The sequence below is a fragment of the Vulpes vulpes genome, chromosome 15 (genome assembly GCF_048418805.1).
Source record: "Vulpes vulpes isolate BD-2025 chromosome 15, VulVul3, whole genome shotgun sequence".
NCBI classification, from domain to species: Eukaryota; Metazoa; Chordata; class Mammalia; order Carnivora; family Canidae; genus Vulpes; species Vulpes vulpes.
In genome coordinates, this window is record NC_132794.1 from 85544922 (window position 1) to 85561855 (window position 16934).

Sequence of the window (16934 nt, forward strand, 5' to 3'; positions counted from 1 at the left end):
GAAAAAGAGAGCATACACCAATCCCTTGTGAAATAAATCATTTCTGTACTTTAGTCATGTTTTTAGGTATCAGTGGGACTATTTAAAAATACCCTACTGGACGCCTGGGTGGCTCAGCAGTTGAGCCTCTGCCTTTGGCTCAGGGTATGATCCCAGAGACCGGGGATCCAGTCCCACATTGGGCTCCCTGTGAGGAGCCTGCTTCTCCCTCTGCCTGTGTCTCTGCCTCTCTCTGTGTGTTTCTCATAAAGAAATGAATAATATCTTAAAAAAAAACTACAGTGACTCCTTTTCAAATGATTTTGTTTAATTGGAAGCATATCTTTATAAGCAGTATCTTAAACTATAGCTCTAACTTCTGGTTTTTGCTTATTTACGCATTCATCCTTTTGACTGGTATCCACTGAGATGCTGTTTAGTACCACCTATAGCACAGGAGTTGGGAAATGATAATGAGTGGAGTCAGACAACAAAAAAAATAAATAGAAAAATATTTTCTATTTCAGGCTGTTAAAAAAAACAGCTATGTAGAAACTAAAATAAAGTGATGTGATAAAATTGAAATAAGCTTTAAAAACTCACTACTGATCACCCTGTGGAATGATTACCTTCCAAGTATGGGAAGATGTCTTGAGAAATGCCCTTCCATCTATGAAGCTTCGGCATAGCTCATAGGTAGAAGCTGGAGTGTGTTTCCCCTGTAAGTTTGAAGATGAACTTGTTTGTTCTTTCTAGGGCAAAAGATGAGAATGTGTTAAAAGATCTTCACACATGAGACACACAGTAAATAGGTATTATTATTATTCATTATTTGTCAATGTTCAGCCCTCCATGGTGTTCTGAGTTCACCGGGCAAGTGGAAGTTACAAATACACAGCAGTTGGTTTCACTTAGGCAATGGTCTATTCCAAGTCTTCATGGTTAGAGGATTGTGATTGGAAAGGTCATCTGTGTCCCATGTTGGGTGCCCACAGCAATGACAACAGCAACATTCCTTCTTCAGAGGAATATTCCTGCACACTGTCACCTGCTTGATCCCAGGGTATCTGTTTGGCAGAAACCAAGCTGCTATTCCCCAGTGAGGCACAGGGGAGACAGCACTCCATGACTTCTGACAATCTTCAAGTTCCTTGTCTGAGCTTGTTTGCTGCCTTAATTCCAAACCACCTTCTCCCAGCTGCTCACTGTTCCATTTTGATTCTTGCCTTTTTTTTTTAAAAAAGATTTTATTTATTTATTCATGAGAGACAGAAAGAGAGAGAGGCAGAGACACAGGCAGAGGGAGAAGCAGGCTCCACGCAAGGAGCCCGATGTAGGACTGGATCCTGGGTCTCCAGGATCAGGCCCTGGGCTGAAGGCGGCACTAAACCACTGAGCTACCTGGGCTGCCCTTGATTCTTGTCTTTAATTTTAGATTCGACATTCAGGTTCACTTTCCCATCAGTGGCCCTGGATCTTCCAACAATAATTCTTGTTCTCCATCCATGCCAGCTGTGCTGTTGCCTCACATCAGATCAGATCAACCACCCTCCAAGTTCACTTCAACCCTTTGAAGCAGCTTTTCCTCAGGCACTACCCATGTGAACAACCCCCCACCCCTCAAGCTTTCCCTACTCCATTTTCATGAGCTTGAAAACTAAGCAGAGAGTTTTTTCAGAGACATTAGCCTAAAGGCAGTATAATAATAGGGGTTAACCAAACAGGTTCTGGAAAAACACAGCCTGGCTTGGAAAACCAGATCTTCCACTTACCAGCTATGCAAACTTGGACAAATTTAACTTTCAGATTTCTCATCTATAAAATGGGGCCAATGATTCACTGAGGTAATGGCTATTAAGGGTTTAGCTCAGAGTCTGACTCATAGTAAGTAAATGTTAGCTACTTTTGGTTTATCACAAATTTACTCAATAACATAGTGACCTGAAAGTGTCAAAGGGTGCCTACCTTTCCACCAAAGTGCAATCTCCCATAAAGGCATGTATTTTATAAATCTTATTTATAAAAATGGATCCTCCTTCTCTAAAATCAAAATGGAAAAGTATTTGGTTGTATGGCTCATGTAAAAGATGAGAGGATAATTCTCTGGAGATGTGGCAGGTTACCAATGGCAGAAACAGTTTGATACAAGGCTTAACCATAGAACATCCTGAGAAAATGTAGAAAAATGGTAATCTATGGCTGAGTGAAAGAAGTGGAGAATAAGGCTGAAAAGATAGGAAGGGGAAGATAATGGAGAGCCTCAAATGTCAGGTTGAATAGGAAGCAGTAACACGCCAGATTATAGGCTCTAGAGGCCCAGGCCCTGGATATGAATACTGGCTCTCATATTAAGTAAGCCAGTGGCATTCAAACTTTTCTGAATATGACACACAGTATAAACGATGTTTTACATTGTGTTCCAGGACACACGCGCACACACACACACACACACACACAACTCCTGAATCAAAGGTTAATGAAACAGTTCTTACCCTTACAGCATGGTGTATTTTGATATTTTTTCTGCTATTTTATTTCATTTTTCAAAGCTGCTAGCCATGGCCACTAAATTGACCTCATGACCTATTAATGAGTTGCAGCCCACAGTTGAACTAAGAAAAATTACTTATCTCTGAACTTTAGATACCTCATCTATGAAAAGGAAATAATGCTGGTGCTGTAGAATGGGAAATAAGATAAACTATGAAAAGCACCTGAAGAGTGATTGATACATAGCACATACTCGGTAAGTAATAGTTCAAAATATTTTTGCCAATGTATTGATGGAATTGTAGAGAAAAGTTCTGAGCAGCTAAAGATTCCTGATTTTGAGTCTGGTGATCAGGGAAAATTCTGCAGTGACATGAATTGGATGAGGAGTCAGGAGAAGGCTAACTGGGGATACCTTCAGAATTATTGCATGGCTTCAGTTTGCTTTTATTTTCAGACCATGATAATCATACCTGCTCACTAGGCAGTTTGGTTTTTGTGTTTTTAATTGTTTTTGATACATTAACATGCTGTTTTAAATATTTATGTTTTTAAATATTCACTCAAGTTTCTTCTATTGCTTTTAAGACTTAGAAAGCCCCTCCCCAAAATTGGACCAAGGAAATATTCATCTTCACTTTATTTTACTTTTTTATGTTAATAGTTTCATTTTAACATTTAGTTATTCATTCTTCTGAAATTTATTTGATATGTGTGTGAGGCAAGGTTCTCACTTCATATTTTGCCAAATAGCCAAATTTTTAATACCATTGTTTAATAATTCATCCTTTTCTCATTAATGTGTCATATTTATCATTTATTAAACCCAGATATATTATATATGTGTGTGTGTATTTGGGTTATTTTCATACCATCTTTTCTATTATTTTGTTCAGTTCAGGCTTGTGATCATATTATATATATTTTTCTTTTGCAGAATTGAGAACGTTTTCAAACATTAAAATGTACAGAAACTATAAAAATTATGTATCCACCCCTCAGAATGAACAAATGTTATTATATTTGTTTCAGATATTTTTAGTTTACAAACTTTAATTTTTAGAACAATTTTAGGGTGATAGCAAAATTGAACAGAAACCTCCTGTTTCCACATATGTACAGCCTCTCCCATTATCAAGATCCTGCCCCAGAATGGTACTTTTTTTTTTTTAAGATTTTAATTATTTGAGAGCAAGAGAGAACGAGAGAGCTGAGAGAGTGAGAAAGAGAGATCATGAGCAGAAACGGGGGGAGGAGGAGAGGGAGAAGCAGACTCCCTGCTTACTGGGCAGCCCAACTTGGGATCATGACCTGCAGAAAGCAGACTAGGACTGAGCCATCCAGAGTGGTACATTTGTTACAACTGATGAATCTGCATTGATACATCATTATTATCTAAAGTCCATAGCTTAAATTAGGGTTCAGCTTTAGTGTTATATATCCTATGGGTTTTGATAAATGAATAATGACATGCAGCATAGTTCAGCTGCTTTAAAATAGTTTAGGTGCACCTAGCATTCATCCGTCCCTCTCACCTAACCTCTGGCAAACACTGATCTTACTCTCTATAGCTTTGCTTTTTCTGAATGTCATAATAGTTGGAATTATACAGTATGTAGTCTTTTCAGATTGGCTTCTTTCACTTAGTAATATACATTTAAGATTCCTCAATGTCTTCTCATGCTTTGCTATTACATTTCTGCTTATCACTGAGTAATATTCCATTGTCTGATTATACCACAGTTTATTTATTTACTCACATACTGAAGGATAGCTTGGTAGCTTCCAAGTCCTTGCAACTATAAACAAATCTGCTATAAACATTTGTGTGCAGGTTTTTTTTTTACATTTTTATTTATTTATGATAGTCACACAGAGAGAGAGAGAGAGAGAGAGAGAGGCAGAGACACAGGCAGAGGGAGAAGCAGGCTCCATGCACCGGGAGCCCGATGTGGGATTCGATCCCGGGTTTCCAGGATCGCGCCCTGGGCCAAAGGCAGGCGCCAAACCGCTGCGCCACCCAGGGATCCCTGTGTGCAGGTTTTTATGTGAACATAAATTTTCTATTAATTTTAGTATATACTAATATGCTGGATTGCATGTAAAGAAGATGTTCAGTTTTATAAGAAACTGCCAAATTACCTTCCATGGTAACTTTACCATTTTGCATTCCCTCTAGCAACATATGAGAGTTCCTATTGCTCCATATCCTTGTCAGCATTTGTATTATCAATGTTTGGGATTTTAACCATTCTAATAGGTATCTAATGATACCTCATTTTTTAAAAATTTGTAATTCCCTAATGACATATGATGTTGAACATCTTTTCACATGCTTACCTGCCATCTGTATATCTTCTTTGGTGATGTCCAGGTCTTTTGCCATTTTAAAAATTGGTTTGTTCATTTTCTTATTGTTGAGTTACAGTTACTTTTATATTTTGGATAATAGTCCTTTATCAGATGTGTCTTTTGTAAATGTTTTCTCCCAGTCTGTGACTTACCTTCTCATTCTCTTGACTGTCTTTCACAGAGCAGAGGTTTTTAATTTTAATGAAGTCCAATTTCAGATATTTTTAAAGACCAAAAGCATTACAGATATAATTAAAGTGATATTTATATCCTTCCCTTTCATTCCTTTGCCTGTCTAGAGGCAAATTACTGTCATTCACAAAAAGGGTTTTCTGTTCACACATCCTTTTTTTTTTTTGTTCACACATCCTATTCATGTTTTTACACTTGCGTTTCATGTATGCCCATGAGCCAGATATAATCTTATTTTGTTTGTTTTTATTTTTTTTAAAGATTTATTTATTTATTTATTCATGAGAGACACACACAGAGAGAGAGAGAGGCAGAGACACAGGCAGAGGGAGAAGCAGGCTCCATGCATGGAGCCCTACGTGGGACTCAATTTTGACCCTCCAGGTTCACACCCTGGGCTGAAGTCAGTGCTAAACCACTGAGCCACCCAGGCTGCCCATTTTGTTTGTTTTTAAAAATTACAGCAATGGTATCCTACTGTACATGTCATTCTGCATTTTTTGTTTTTCACTCAGCCTATTTTTTAGATATATCTTGATACTTATGGATCTAATGCATTTACTTAAATCATTGCATAGCATTCTGTTACATGAGTAAACAAAAGCAAATGTGTTAATACATTATCCCATAGATGTACATTCAAACATTCAGGCTTGTGTTAATTAATTAATTAATTAATTAATTTCCTTTCTCTCTCTCTCTCTCTCTCTGTCTTTGGGTAATTAACAACAAGGCTGCAAAGAAAGTATAGTATGTTTCTTCATGTATATATGCAGAAATTCCTCTGTGTATATACCTAGATGTGTAACTGGATTTGAAGCATAAGGATATTTTCAACTTCACCAGATACTGCCTAACTGCTCTTCTAAGTGTTTGTACCAATTTATTGTCTCAGAAACAGTATATATATTACCACGTTCTGTAATTCTAACATTTGTTCTTGCCAAACTGTATTTTTTGTTGCCAAAAAGCTGGTGTAAAAAAAAAATCTCACTTTAAAATATATTTGTTTTTCCAAAATTATAAATGAGGTTTAGCATGTTTTCATGTTACTGTCCTTTTATTTTTTCCTATCAATTACCTGTTCATATCATTTGCCCATTTTCTATTTTTCCCACTGATTTCAAGACATTCTTTAAAGGATTCTAAAGCTTTTCGCTATGATGTTGCAATTTTCTTCTTTCAATCTTTGGATTTTAACTTTGTTAGCGATGCCTATGCTTATATGGGTTATATAGTAAATGCCAAATTTACCAATTTTCTCTTATTATTTAGCTTTTAAAGACATTCATCAAAAAACTGCCTTTCTACCCTGGGACTGCAGATCTTTATCCTATATTCTTTTCTAAAAGTTATAAAGTTTTTATAACTTTTTAAAAAAAGTTTTCTCAAAGTTTTTTTGAGAGGGTATATCTCGCTCCTTTATCCACTATCACAGAGTCATCCTGGCTCTTCTATGTCAGATGCCAAAGAAAACATAACAGTCCTTTTGGTACCAAAGTAAGAGATCACATTACCTAAAAAAAAAAAAAAAATAAGTTGAGATTGGCCTCAGACATTTCTTAAATAAATGCAGAAAGGATGCTGAACGCAGAAGCTAAACAGGTGTGGGAAGGTCCCTAAAGAAGACACCCAAGGCTGCAAACATCCCACAAAAGAGGCAAGATGCCAAAGAAAATGACACACCCTGAAGGGAAATCCTATAATTCCATGTTGGAAGAGCCTAAAGAAGTTTGAGAAGCAATTTATTGGAGGAGGCAAGAAAACAAGTACTCACATACATTGTCAGTGGAAATAGAAAGTGTTACAACCCCTATCATGGTCAATCCTGCAGTTTTTAAATTTAAAACTTTTGAAAACTTTGAAACCTAGCAGTTCAACTTACAGCAATGTCTCCTATAGAAATACTGCTCATACATTAGTAAAATGATGTGCATACAAGGCTATTCATTGCAGTCCTTTTTGTAATTGCAAGAGGATGTCAATTACTTAGATTAGACAACAACTTAGATGTCCATCAAGGGAGGACTGGATAAGTAAATAATGAGATGGCTATATACTGGGGTGCAACTGTTAGTTTAAAAAGGAAACAGTACTCTGTACTATTATGGGAACATCTCTACAGCATCCTGTTAGGTGAAAAAATCAAGGTACATAAAACATCGTGGGTTATTGACACTTTTTTGAAATAAGGTACAAATAAATATTTGAATCTGCATAGAACAGCCCTAGGAGGATATCTAAATGGTTTTGTGAGGGTGAGGGAAATGCAGAGAGAGAAATTCACTTTTTGCACCTTTTGAAAATTTGTCCATGTTCCTTAATCTACAGATATAAACTGATTCAAATTGATCTACAGATTCAATCCCTACCAAAATCCCAGCTGAGTTTTTTGGCAGAAATTGCCAAGCCAATCTTAAAATTCATATGGAAATGTAAGGGACCCAGAATAGCAAAAACAAACTCAAAAAAGAACAAAGTCAAAGGAATCACACTGCCTGTGATAGCTATTAAGTAAATAAATTTGTTTTATTTTTATTTATTTTTTTTGAAAGATTTTATTTGCGTGAGTGTGGGAGGGGTGGGGAAGAGAGAAAGAGAGAGAGACAGTGTGTGCACACAAACAACAGCAGAGAGGGGCAGAGGAAGAAGCAGATTCTCTGCCAAGCAGGGAGTCTGATGCAGGACTTGATCCCAGGACCCTGGGATCATGACCTGAGCCGAAAGCAGTCGCTTAACCAACTGAGCCACCCAGGCGCTCCAATAAATTTGTTTTAAAGAGTAACAAGAACCAGGGTGCCTGGGTGGCATTGTTGATTAAGCATCAGACTCTTGGTTTCAGCTCAGGTCCTGACCTCAGGGTCCTAGGATAGAGCCCCCCATTGGGCTCCACATTCAGTGTGGAATCTGCTTGAGATTGTCTCTTCCCTCTCCCCTGGCCCCTCCCCCACACATGCTTGTGCTCTCTCTGTCTCTTTTCCAAATAAATAAATCTTAAAAAAAAAAACCAATAACCTAACACACTTAAAATTGTCCATTTAATCTTTTTAAAATTAATGGCATAAGATTTTTCATACAATTGTCACATGATCTTTTACTCTCTACTATAATTCTAGTTACGTCGAACTTCTTTGGAGCCAGACTGCCTACGGTCTTTGGCAACTGGCCATGAAACTTTAGCAAACTACTTAACTCCTCTGTGCCTCGGTTTCCTATATGTAAACTGGAATTATAAGAACATTTATTTCATAGGCCGATTGTAGGGATTAAATGAGTCATGTCAAATACTTCCTCTGACACTAAATCACCTTTCTATGTATTTTTCTTTTATCTTAATTATTCTTGCTAAAAGCTTACCTAGCTTATTAGTGTTTTTAAATTTGCAGCTTTTTTTTGGTTTTCTACTTAAATAATGTATTACTTTTCTTCTAGGCTTTAATCTGTTGTTCTCTGACTAGTTTCTTGTGTTGAATGCTTACACAGTTTAATATACACCTTTCTAAAAAATATATATATACACCTTTCTTCTTTTCTAATAAATGCTTTTTAAAAGATTTATTTATTTTTTGAGAGAGAGAGTGCACAAGCAGTGGGGAGGGGCAGAGAGAGAATCCTCAAGCAGACTCCCTGTTGAGTCAGAGTCTGACACAGGACTTGATCCCAGGACCCTGAAATCATGACCTGAGCTGAAATCAAGAGTTGGATGCTCAGACTGAGGCACCCAGGAGCCCCTCTAATAAATGCATTTGAAAGCTATAAATTTCCCTTCAGTACTGCTTTAGGTACAGCCAACAAGTTTAGGTATATAGTTTTTTTTTTTTTTTATGATAGTCACACACACAGAGAGAGAGAGAGGCAGAGACACAGGCAGAGGGAGAAGCAGGCTCCATGCACCGGGAGCCCGACGTGGGATTCGATCCTGGGTCTCCAGGATCGCGCCCTGCGCCAAAGGCAGGCGCTAAACCGCTGCGCCACACAGGGATCCCTATAGTTTGTTATTTTTAAAAAATTATCATTTAGTTCTAAATATTTCAGAATTTGTTATGATTTTTTATTTAGCCTATTAATTACTTAGAAATATGTTTTTTCTTTTCTAAATTGTTCAAGCCAAACTTCCTCATTGCAAACAACAAAAACAAACTCTTGCTAGCTTAAGTATAAAAGGAATATACCAGAATAACTGGGAAGCCTGGAGAATCAGGCTCAGAAAATGGCTGGAATCAAGAAATAAAAGACATAGCCACACTCATATGACAGGAGCAGCCAGAGTAGGACAAGTTGCTGGTGTTTCTCCACTGGACATTCACTGCTACCACATGACCTTTACCTGTGGACAGTCACTATTGATGCTGAAATGTCACCTTTGCTCTCGTCCTAATGTCTTTCTTTTACAACAACCTTTTAGCTAATCATTTATTTTTTTTTAACGATTTGTTGAAATGTTCAGTCAAGCTTTTTAAAACTTCTCAATATGGAAAATATTAAACAAAAGGAAAAGGAGGGAGAATATTATAATGAAATTCAATGTGATGATCACCTCAGTTTCAGCAAATCAGCATTTTCTGGCAAATTTTTCAAAAAAAATTCTGGAGGGATTTTTTTGTTTTTTTGTTTTTTGTTTTTTAATTTTTTTTATTTATTTATGTATGATAGTCACAGAGAGAGAGAGAGGCAGAGACACAGGCAGAGGGAGAAGCAGGCTCCATGCACCGGGAGCCCGACGTGGGATTCGATTCTGGGTCTCCAGGATCGCGCCGTGGGCCAAAGGCAGGCGCTAAACTGCTGTGCCACCCAGGGATCCCCGGGATTTTGTTATATGTTAAGTATTAACTTAGTAGAAATTGATATTTTTAAATCTTTAAGTCTTCTCATGAATGAATAGTATGTCTCTTTACTTATTCAAATCTCTCTAATGTCTCCAAAATAATTAGACATGCGTGTGTGCACACATGTATATAGATGTATGTATATCATTATGATTATCCCTGATTTCCATATTTTAATGCTCTTGTTGCTATCATGAATGAGATCACCCCCAATATATCTCTAAGTAGTTATTAATGTTATGTAGGAAGGCTGTTGATTTTTTTAATGTTTCACATATATCCAGTGACTCTAGTAAGTTCTCATTAATTCTAAGTATTTTGTAGTTTTGTCTTGTATTACCTAGAAACATAAACACATTTTTTTCTGCAGATAATCATAATTTTACCTCTTCTTTTTCAGGAGGTACCTTTTTTCTTCCATTGTATCCATGTGGCTAAACCTCTGAATAAAAATGTACTGTCCCAATGACTGGGCTCCCTTTACATTTATGACCACAATTGAACTCTTAATGCCTGGCATTATATTTCATTATTACATTCGCTCTCTCACTTTCCTAAATGAGTATTTTACACCTTCTCTCTCAAATTTTTTGCACCTCTTACCTGAGGACATTGTTTGCCATTTCATTGAGAACATAGAAGCAATCAGTAGAAAACTTTCAGAAGCTTCTAAAAACTCTACCTACCTCCCAACATCCATATCTATTTTTCTAGTTGCTAAAGCTACAGAGCAAAATTATCCCAAAACTTGTGGCTTAAAAGACTGAAAACATTTATTTTACTCACAAAACTACAATTTGGGCAGGGATTTGCAAGGATAGCTTTTGTCTGCTACCCTGGCTAGAGCTAGGATGGCTTGAAGGCTAGGTCTGGAAACCCTATGAAGTCGCACTCACTCACAGGTCGAGGGTTAATGCTGGTGGTCAGCTAGGATCCTGTCTGGGGCCATCAGACGGAACCCTTCCTTCTGTGTTCTAGGTGCTTCACATAGATTAACTCATTCAATTCTCATAACAACACTTAGAAATAGGTATAGTTTACCGAAGAGGAAAATGAGGCAGAGGCAGATAGGTAACTAGCCTGAGGGCCTACACCAAGGAGACAGATTGAGGATTTCAACTCAAGTGGTCCCATACTAGTGTATGCCCCTAATACTGGCTATGCTGAGAGATAACATTTAGGACTGCCTCTCCTGGCTTTGCCCACTGTTCCCACTAGATCTCCTCTACCCTCACTCCTAAGCACCTTAGAGAAGTAGAGCTACCTACTACTTTAACAAACAAGGTTTTTTTTCCCAACAACCTCAAACTGCCTTAGTACTTCACCTTCACATATGACAGAACTCTAAAAACCTTGTTAATGGTGCTCACTCCACTGTCTGAACTTCCTAGCCTACTTGCAGAGAGCTGGTAAACCCAGTACAATCTGATGCATGGACTTCAAAGGAGAGAAGATGGTGATTCTCAAACTAAAAGCTGGCTTGTTGCTTCCATTCTTGGTTTTCAAGGCTACCAAGATGTCTGTTGGCAAATACCTCTGCCTGGCAATAAGCTACTGTTTAGCAGAGACCAATAAATTTGTCAGTGATGCCGGTGCAGACCTTGGGGCTTGTTTATAAATGGGTTAACTGATGGCTGTCTTGTTGAGTGTGGCAAAGGGCCAATCTTTTTTCTGTAATATGTGCAGTAGGGAGTGTGGGGCCTCCTATTGGCAGCAACAACCATGAAGTCAGAGACACCCTCCCCCCCCACCAACGTGAAAAATTACAGGATGGGAGAGGAAGAAAATAGGGAGATGATTCCATTTCTTAAAATGGTTTTATGACTTAAATTCCCTAGTCCCAACATTTATAACTTATTTAAATCAATTTCTATCAAATGGAGACCATTATGTAACAAGTTCAGAAAATAAGTGTGCTTTCTTCTGAAATTTCAAACACAGACACACTATATTTAAATAAAGTTTCCACAGCATTATTTCTTGGGGGTTTGCTTTTATTGCTTTTGAAGATGCAGAATCATCTTGTATACAAAGATGCATAACTTCATTGAAGCTGAATTTTCCATGGAAATTATTCAGTGCTCCCTCAATTCCCCCCACTTTATCTGACAGTCTTTCTTCCTCCAGATAATGGCTGGCAGCAACCCACAGCATGGAGGTTATATGCTGCACTTTTGAAAAAGTCTTGAATGGAGCCATTGTTCCCCTGAGATGGTCTGCATGTTTCACTGAACAGAGAGCAGGGTGTAAAAAAGGCACCTTGTGTGCAACTGTTGGCGAGGTTGGGAAGTGAATTAAAATCTCCAGAAAGTCTGGGCAGTGCTGTTCAGAGGAGCAATGAACCCTCTGGAAGCACTGTTAGCTCAGACATTCCAATGCGGTGAGGCAGCCTCAGGGACACGGCTCCCTCCAGTCTCATTTAGAGAGGGAGCGAGGGGGCGAGCAAAGGACATTGATTTGGATGTGCTCTCTTTGCAAAGATTTGAGGAAGGTGCTATTTCCCAGGCATGGATGGGATGGTTGATTATCACACTCAGGTAACCTTCCCGTTCAGTGGACCTAGATTTGCCTTGGTTACTAACAGTGCAATGACTCATTTGCAGGATTCAATGTTAACTGCTTGTGCATCTACCAGTTTGTAGCAATCTAATTCCCATGTGCCTATTTTTTTTTTTTAAAGACAACGCAAGTCTTTGGAGGCTCTAGGTGACTGGTGATATTTGACATTATGAGATTCATTAATCTTGTTTTATTTAATTTATTTAATTATTTAATTAATTCATTAATCTTGTTTACTGTCAGCAGTGGTTCCTTTTTTCCTGGCTCCTCCATTCACCTGTCCAGTGTGGACTCAGGGATTGCAGTAACTGACCACTCCCTATTACTCTAGTGCTGAGATCTCAAGCGCTTACTGAACAGAGAGTTTCCTCAGTGTCCTCTGCAGAGACCTTTTCAAAACCAGCTCTCAAGGGAGGCAGTGATGTTAATTTTCAGTAAAATCCTAGTGGTGAGAAAATAGCAAAAAAACAGTTAAGGACCAGGCTGGCAGATTTTTCTTACCGGCAGAAATTCTTTGGTGTCCTCTGGTGCATTCTTGCTCCAACCTCTCCTGTGCCCTGGAGGCTCAAAGTAGGGGAAGTCACTTTTAAGATCAACCTGAAAAAAAAAAAAAAAAAAAAAACAAACTTGAGCAGGAGGAAAGTGTGGGAGGAGGTGGGGATGTCCTAGTTAGAGGCTCAGCCTAAACACACGTATAGAGTTGGAGTGGGAGACATATGCTGGGTGGTCCATATTAACCAGGATGAGGCGGGTTCCTACAGTCGGGGGAGTTAGTTTGGAAGGCAGTGGGGAGCCTCTGAAGGCTTCTGCACAGATTAAAGTTGTAGAAGAGGGAAAACCCTATGACTGTGGATCCAAGAAGAGGACAGAGGAGAGGGGTGATGGGCCTCAGGAACTAATCCCGATTGAAGGTACCAGATGTCAGACCTATGGAAAGGTCATGTGTCTATCAAAGTAGGTAAAGAAGAACAGGCTTAGGGGAGAGGGGAAGGGATGATAATTCGACTTTTCTTCAGGTCCCCGCATCTCCTGACTGTCGACAGGCAGTCAAACCACCCGGCCCTAGGGGAGACTCTGCAGGGCCTGCAGCGTCGGCGGTGGGTGAACAAACATCCCCACGTTTGCTTCAGCAACGACAGAGCACTGGACTTGGAGTCCGCGGCCCTGGAGCGAGAGCAGTGCTTGGCACAGCGCCAGGCACCGTGTGGCGCTCAAGAAAATGTGTTAAGTCAACGCCCGACCGAACGGGTCCGAGGGTCTGCGCTGCCTTTCCCAGGGTGACCGCGGGCAAGTGACCCGCCCGCCACGAGCCCCAGTTTCCAGCAGTGCCAGGCAGGCGCGCTCCCCGGGGAGGTGTGGGCTGAAGTCCCCGCGGCCCGAGGGGCCCAGGGTTGCCGCCTCCCCGGGGCCCGGGAGCGGGGGGCGCGCGGCGGGCGCGGGGCGCGGGCGGCTGCGGGGTCCGCCCCTCGCCCCCTCCCCCCCCCGCCCGCTCCGCGCCGCCCGAGCCGGGGGCGGGCCCGCCCCAGGCCGCTCCCCCCGCCGCCCGGGGCCCGCGGCGGCGCTCTCGGCCTCTCCCCCGGGCGGGCGGGTTCTGGGAAAGGCCTGCCCAGGGCGGGGGCCCCGCTGCCGCCCCGCCGTCCCGTACCCGCAGCGCGGGCGGAGCGAGAAAGCGGCGCCCCGGGGCGCACAGGCTCGCGCGGGGGCGGGCGCGGGCGCGGGGGCGGGGGCGGGGGGCGGCGCGCCCCGGGCCCTGCCTCCGGGCGCTCGCCTGGCTGCCGCGCTGCTGGCCCCGCTCGGCCGCGACACACGGTAGCGGGGACCCCGACGCCGCCGGCCGCAGGCGCGTCCCGGACGGACGCTGCACTTGGGGACTCCGGCGCGACGGGCCCGAGGAGGAGGTGAGGAGACGACTGCGTGGCCCGGGCCCGAGGGTGGCGCAGGGGGACGTGGGCTCTTTCCGCGGGGGCAGCCGCGCGCCGGCACCTGGCGCCCCCCCCCCCCCCCCCCCCCCGCGGACGGAGGCCGGGCCCGGGGCGCGCAGGCCGCTCCCGCTGCGGGCCCCCTGGGTGCGGGCTCCGCTCCCGCGCGCCTCGCCCGCGTCCGCGCCGCCTTTTCCGTGGACTTGCGGAGGCGGAAAACATAAGCTGTTGGGGAGGCGGCACCTGGCGACTGTATCTCGAGGAAGGTGCCTGCGGCATTGTTCCTGGAGAGACCGATCCACGCCGCGTTGGACCCGGGCTCACTTGATGGCTACGAGGATGGCCCCGTCCTTCCACGGCGCTCTGGCGCTGATAGGGGCAGCCGGGAGCCGGGAGCCGGGAGCCGGGAGCCGGGAGCCCTCCGTCGGGGCCACTCCTAAATGCACAGTACGAATGTGTGGGTTCCCCGCCCCTCCCGTGTCTAGTATTTCAGCCGCGGGACGGTCGGTGCAACAGACTCGACCAAACTGTTCCGTGTAAGAAAGATTCTACATTTAAAGGTTTATCGGCGTCACTTTCGATAGTGAGCTCCCTGAATAGATGTTATGGGGCATTCACTTCATTGAAAAGTGGTCTTTGCACACCCTTTATAATGGTGGTTGCACTTTGCAGAATTGGCTGGTAGGTCCTTTAGATCCCTGCAAGATTAGGCGCATTTCCTTGTGTTTCTTGTCGGAGCCCCCGGCGGTGTAGGGGGAGGCCACTGCCACGGGGTGGGCGCAGCGGACGCCAGGGACGCTTGACCCACCAGGGAGAGTTGTTGAGAGCCGGTCTTGGGAGGTGGACGCAGGTGACCCCATGGATACCGTCAGGGCGGGAGAAGGGCAGTGGAGCTATCGCTGGATACTGTATGCAGCCATGTCTTCACAGATATTTCCTAAAGAATGCCTGAAGATGCTGTCATCTAGAACATCCTTTCCATTTTCCTCTTCTTGAATGCCCTTCCCCACCCATTTCACCACTCTAAACCCTAACCATCCTTCCAGCTGAATGTTGTTGCTGCTGTGAGGCCCTCCCTGATAACCCCAGCCTCAAATAGTCGACTGTGCCCTGCTGGGATTCCTGCAGCATTTTAGGTTCCAGACCTTCCTCCATTCTCTTTCTTTGAGAGTTATTTGTGTGCAGGTCTCCTTTTCCCTACTGAAGGCATTAACTGTGGCTTTCCAAGCACAGTGCTTTTAGCCATAAGACCCTTGGAAATAATTGTGGGCTGCTAATAAATGTTAAGACTTTGGTTCTTCAACACCAATCTTTATTTTGGAGGAGATAATATAATTGAAAGTATAATTTGTTGAAAAACATAATATTTACCATTTACAGGCCCACAGAGGAACTTTTCTTTGTACCTAGGAGCCATGCATAATAATTATCTTTGATCCATGCTTTGGGACCAAGTGAGAGGTGAGATTGAGCTGAGGGACGTTCTTCCAGTCCTTCTAGTAACATAAGCTCCTTGGATGTGCTCCAAGGTTGACCTGTGTCATTAAAAATTCCATGCTCAAGTGTGTTGTGGTGAAGCTAGATTCCAGTGAAGGTGCTTGGTTTTCTTTTTCTGTTTGCAACTGTGGTTAGTTACAGTCCCTTCTGGGCTTTTGTTGTATACTTTAAAACATGAATTTGATGTGTAACTTGTTATACATTTCTAAATGAATAAAGGATAATTGAAAAGAGTTGTGCATGATGTTTTGTAAAGCAGAGAGCAGGGAATGTTTCCCATGCTTGGGCAAGAGGAGATATTTGCACAGAGCAAGGCTGCTCTGCACGTGTGTGTGTTGGCATTCCCAGTCTTCCACACACCTGGCTGGCAAGCAGCCTAGGTAGGACAACAGCTGCTTCAGTCCAGACTCTGTCTCTCTCTGCCTGGGCCTACCTCTACTGGGGGTGAGTGGGGGGGGGGGGCAGGGGGCTCCCAGGGAATACAACAATTTAGAGCTGGATTAGAAGGAAAAGTAGGAGAAAAGCTAGAAAAAGCAGTAGCAGCTTGGTTCATCAATTTGCTTTCCTGCTGACATTTGGTCAAGATCTTGGCATTGAGCAAGTGGGAATTCAGTTGGGAAGAGGAAGGCAGGTGATGGGGAGCATGGCACTCTGGCAGAAGGGCTGGGAGGTATTAATGTGGCCCAGTTAAGAGGGGTCCCCAAAAAGGAAGTTGGAGATGGAGAAGTAGGGAGTAAACATAATATCAAAAATGTACTTTGCCGTGGGCCAACCATGGAGCCTAAAAAGGAAGAGAAAACTCTTCAGCTTCCTGTGGTCTTCTTTGCTTTCAGGTGCAGAATGCAGACTTATTTTTATTAAAGCTACAGTTCATCTGTGTTATGGCTTAAATAGGTTTTCATGGGCCAGATTGGAATCTAGCCCTCTATAGCTATGCTATCAGTATGGTAACCACAAGTCATGTATGGTTATTTGCTTTAAGTTTAAATTAGAATAATTAAATGAAATTAATGGGTTACCTTTCAAGTGCTCAGTAGTTATGTGTGGCCAGTTGCTACCCTACTGGACGATAAAGATGTAGAACATTTCCATCATTTCAGAAACCCCATCCTAGAATATT

General features: G+C 42.4%; 1 protein-coding gene across 4 annotated transcripts in view; it reads left to right on the forward strand.

Moving 5' to 3' along the window:
• Positions 1–14128: 14128 nt before the first annotated feature.
• The window catches only part of PLCE1 (phospholipase C epsilon 1), a 310445-nt gene continuing 307639 nt past the window's right edge, over positions 14129–16934 (forward strand). For all 4 annotated transcript variants that reach the window (XM_072739557.1, XM_025990896.2, XM_072739558.1 and 1 more), the window contains exon 1: positions 14129–14296. The gene's annotated coding sequence lies outside the window, so the exon portion shown is untranslated. The remainder of the gene's footprint in view (positions 14297–16934) is intronic.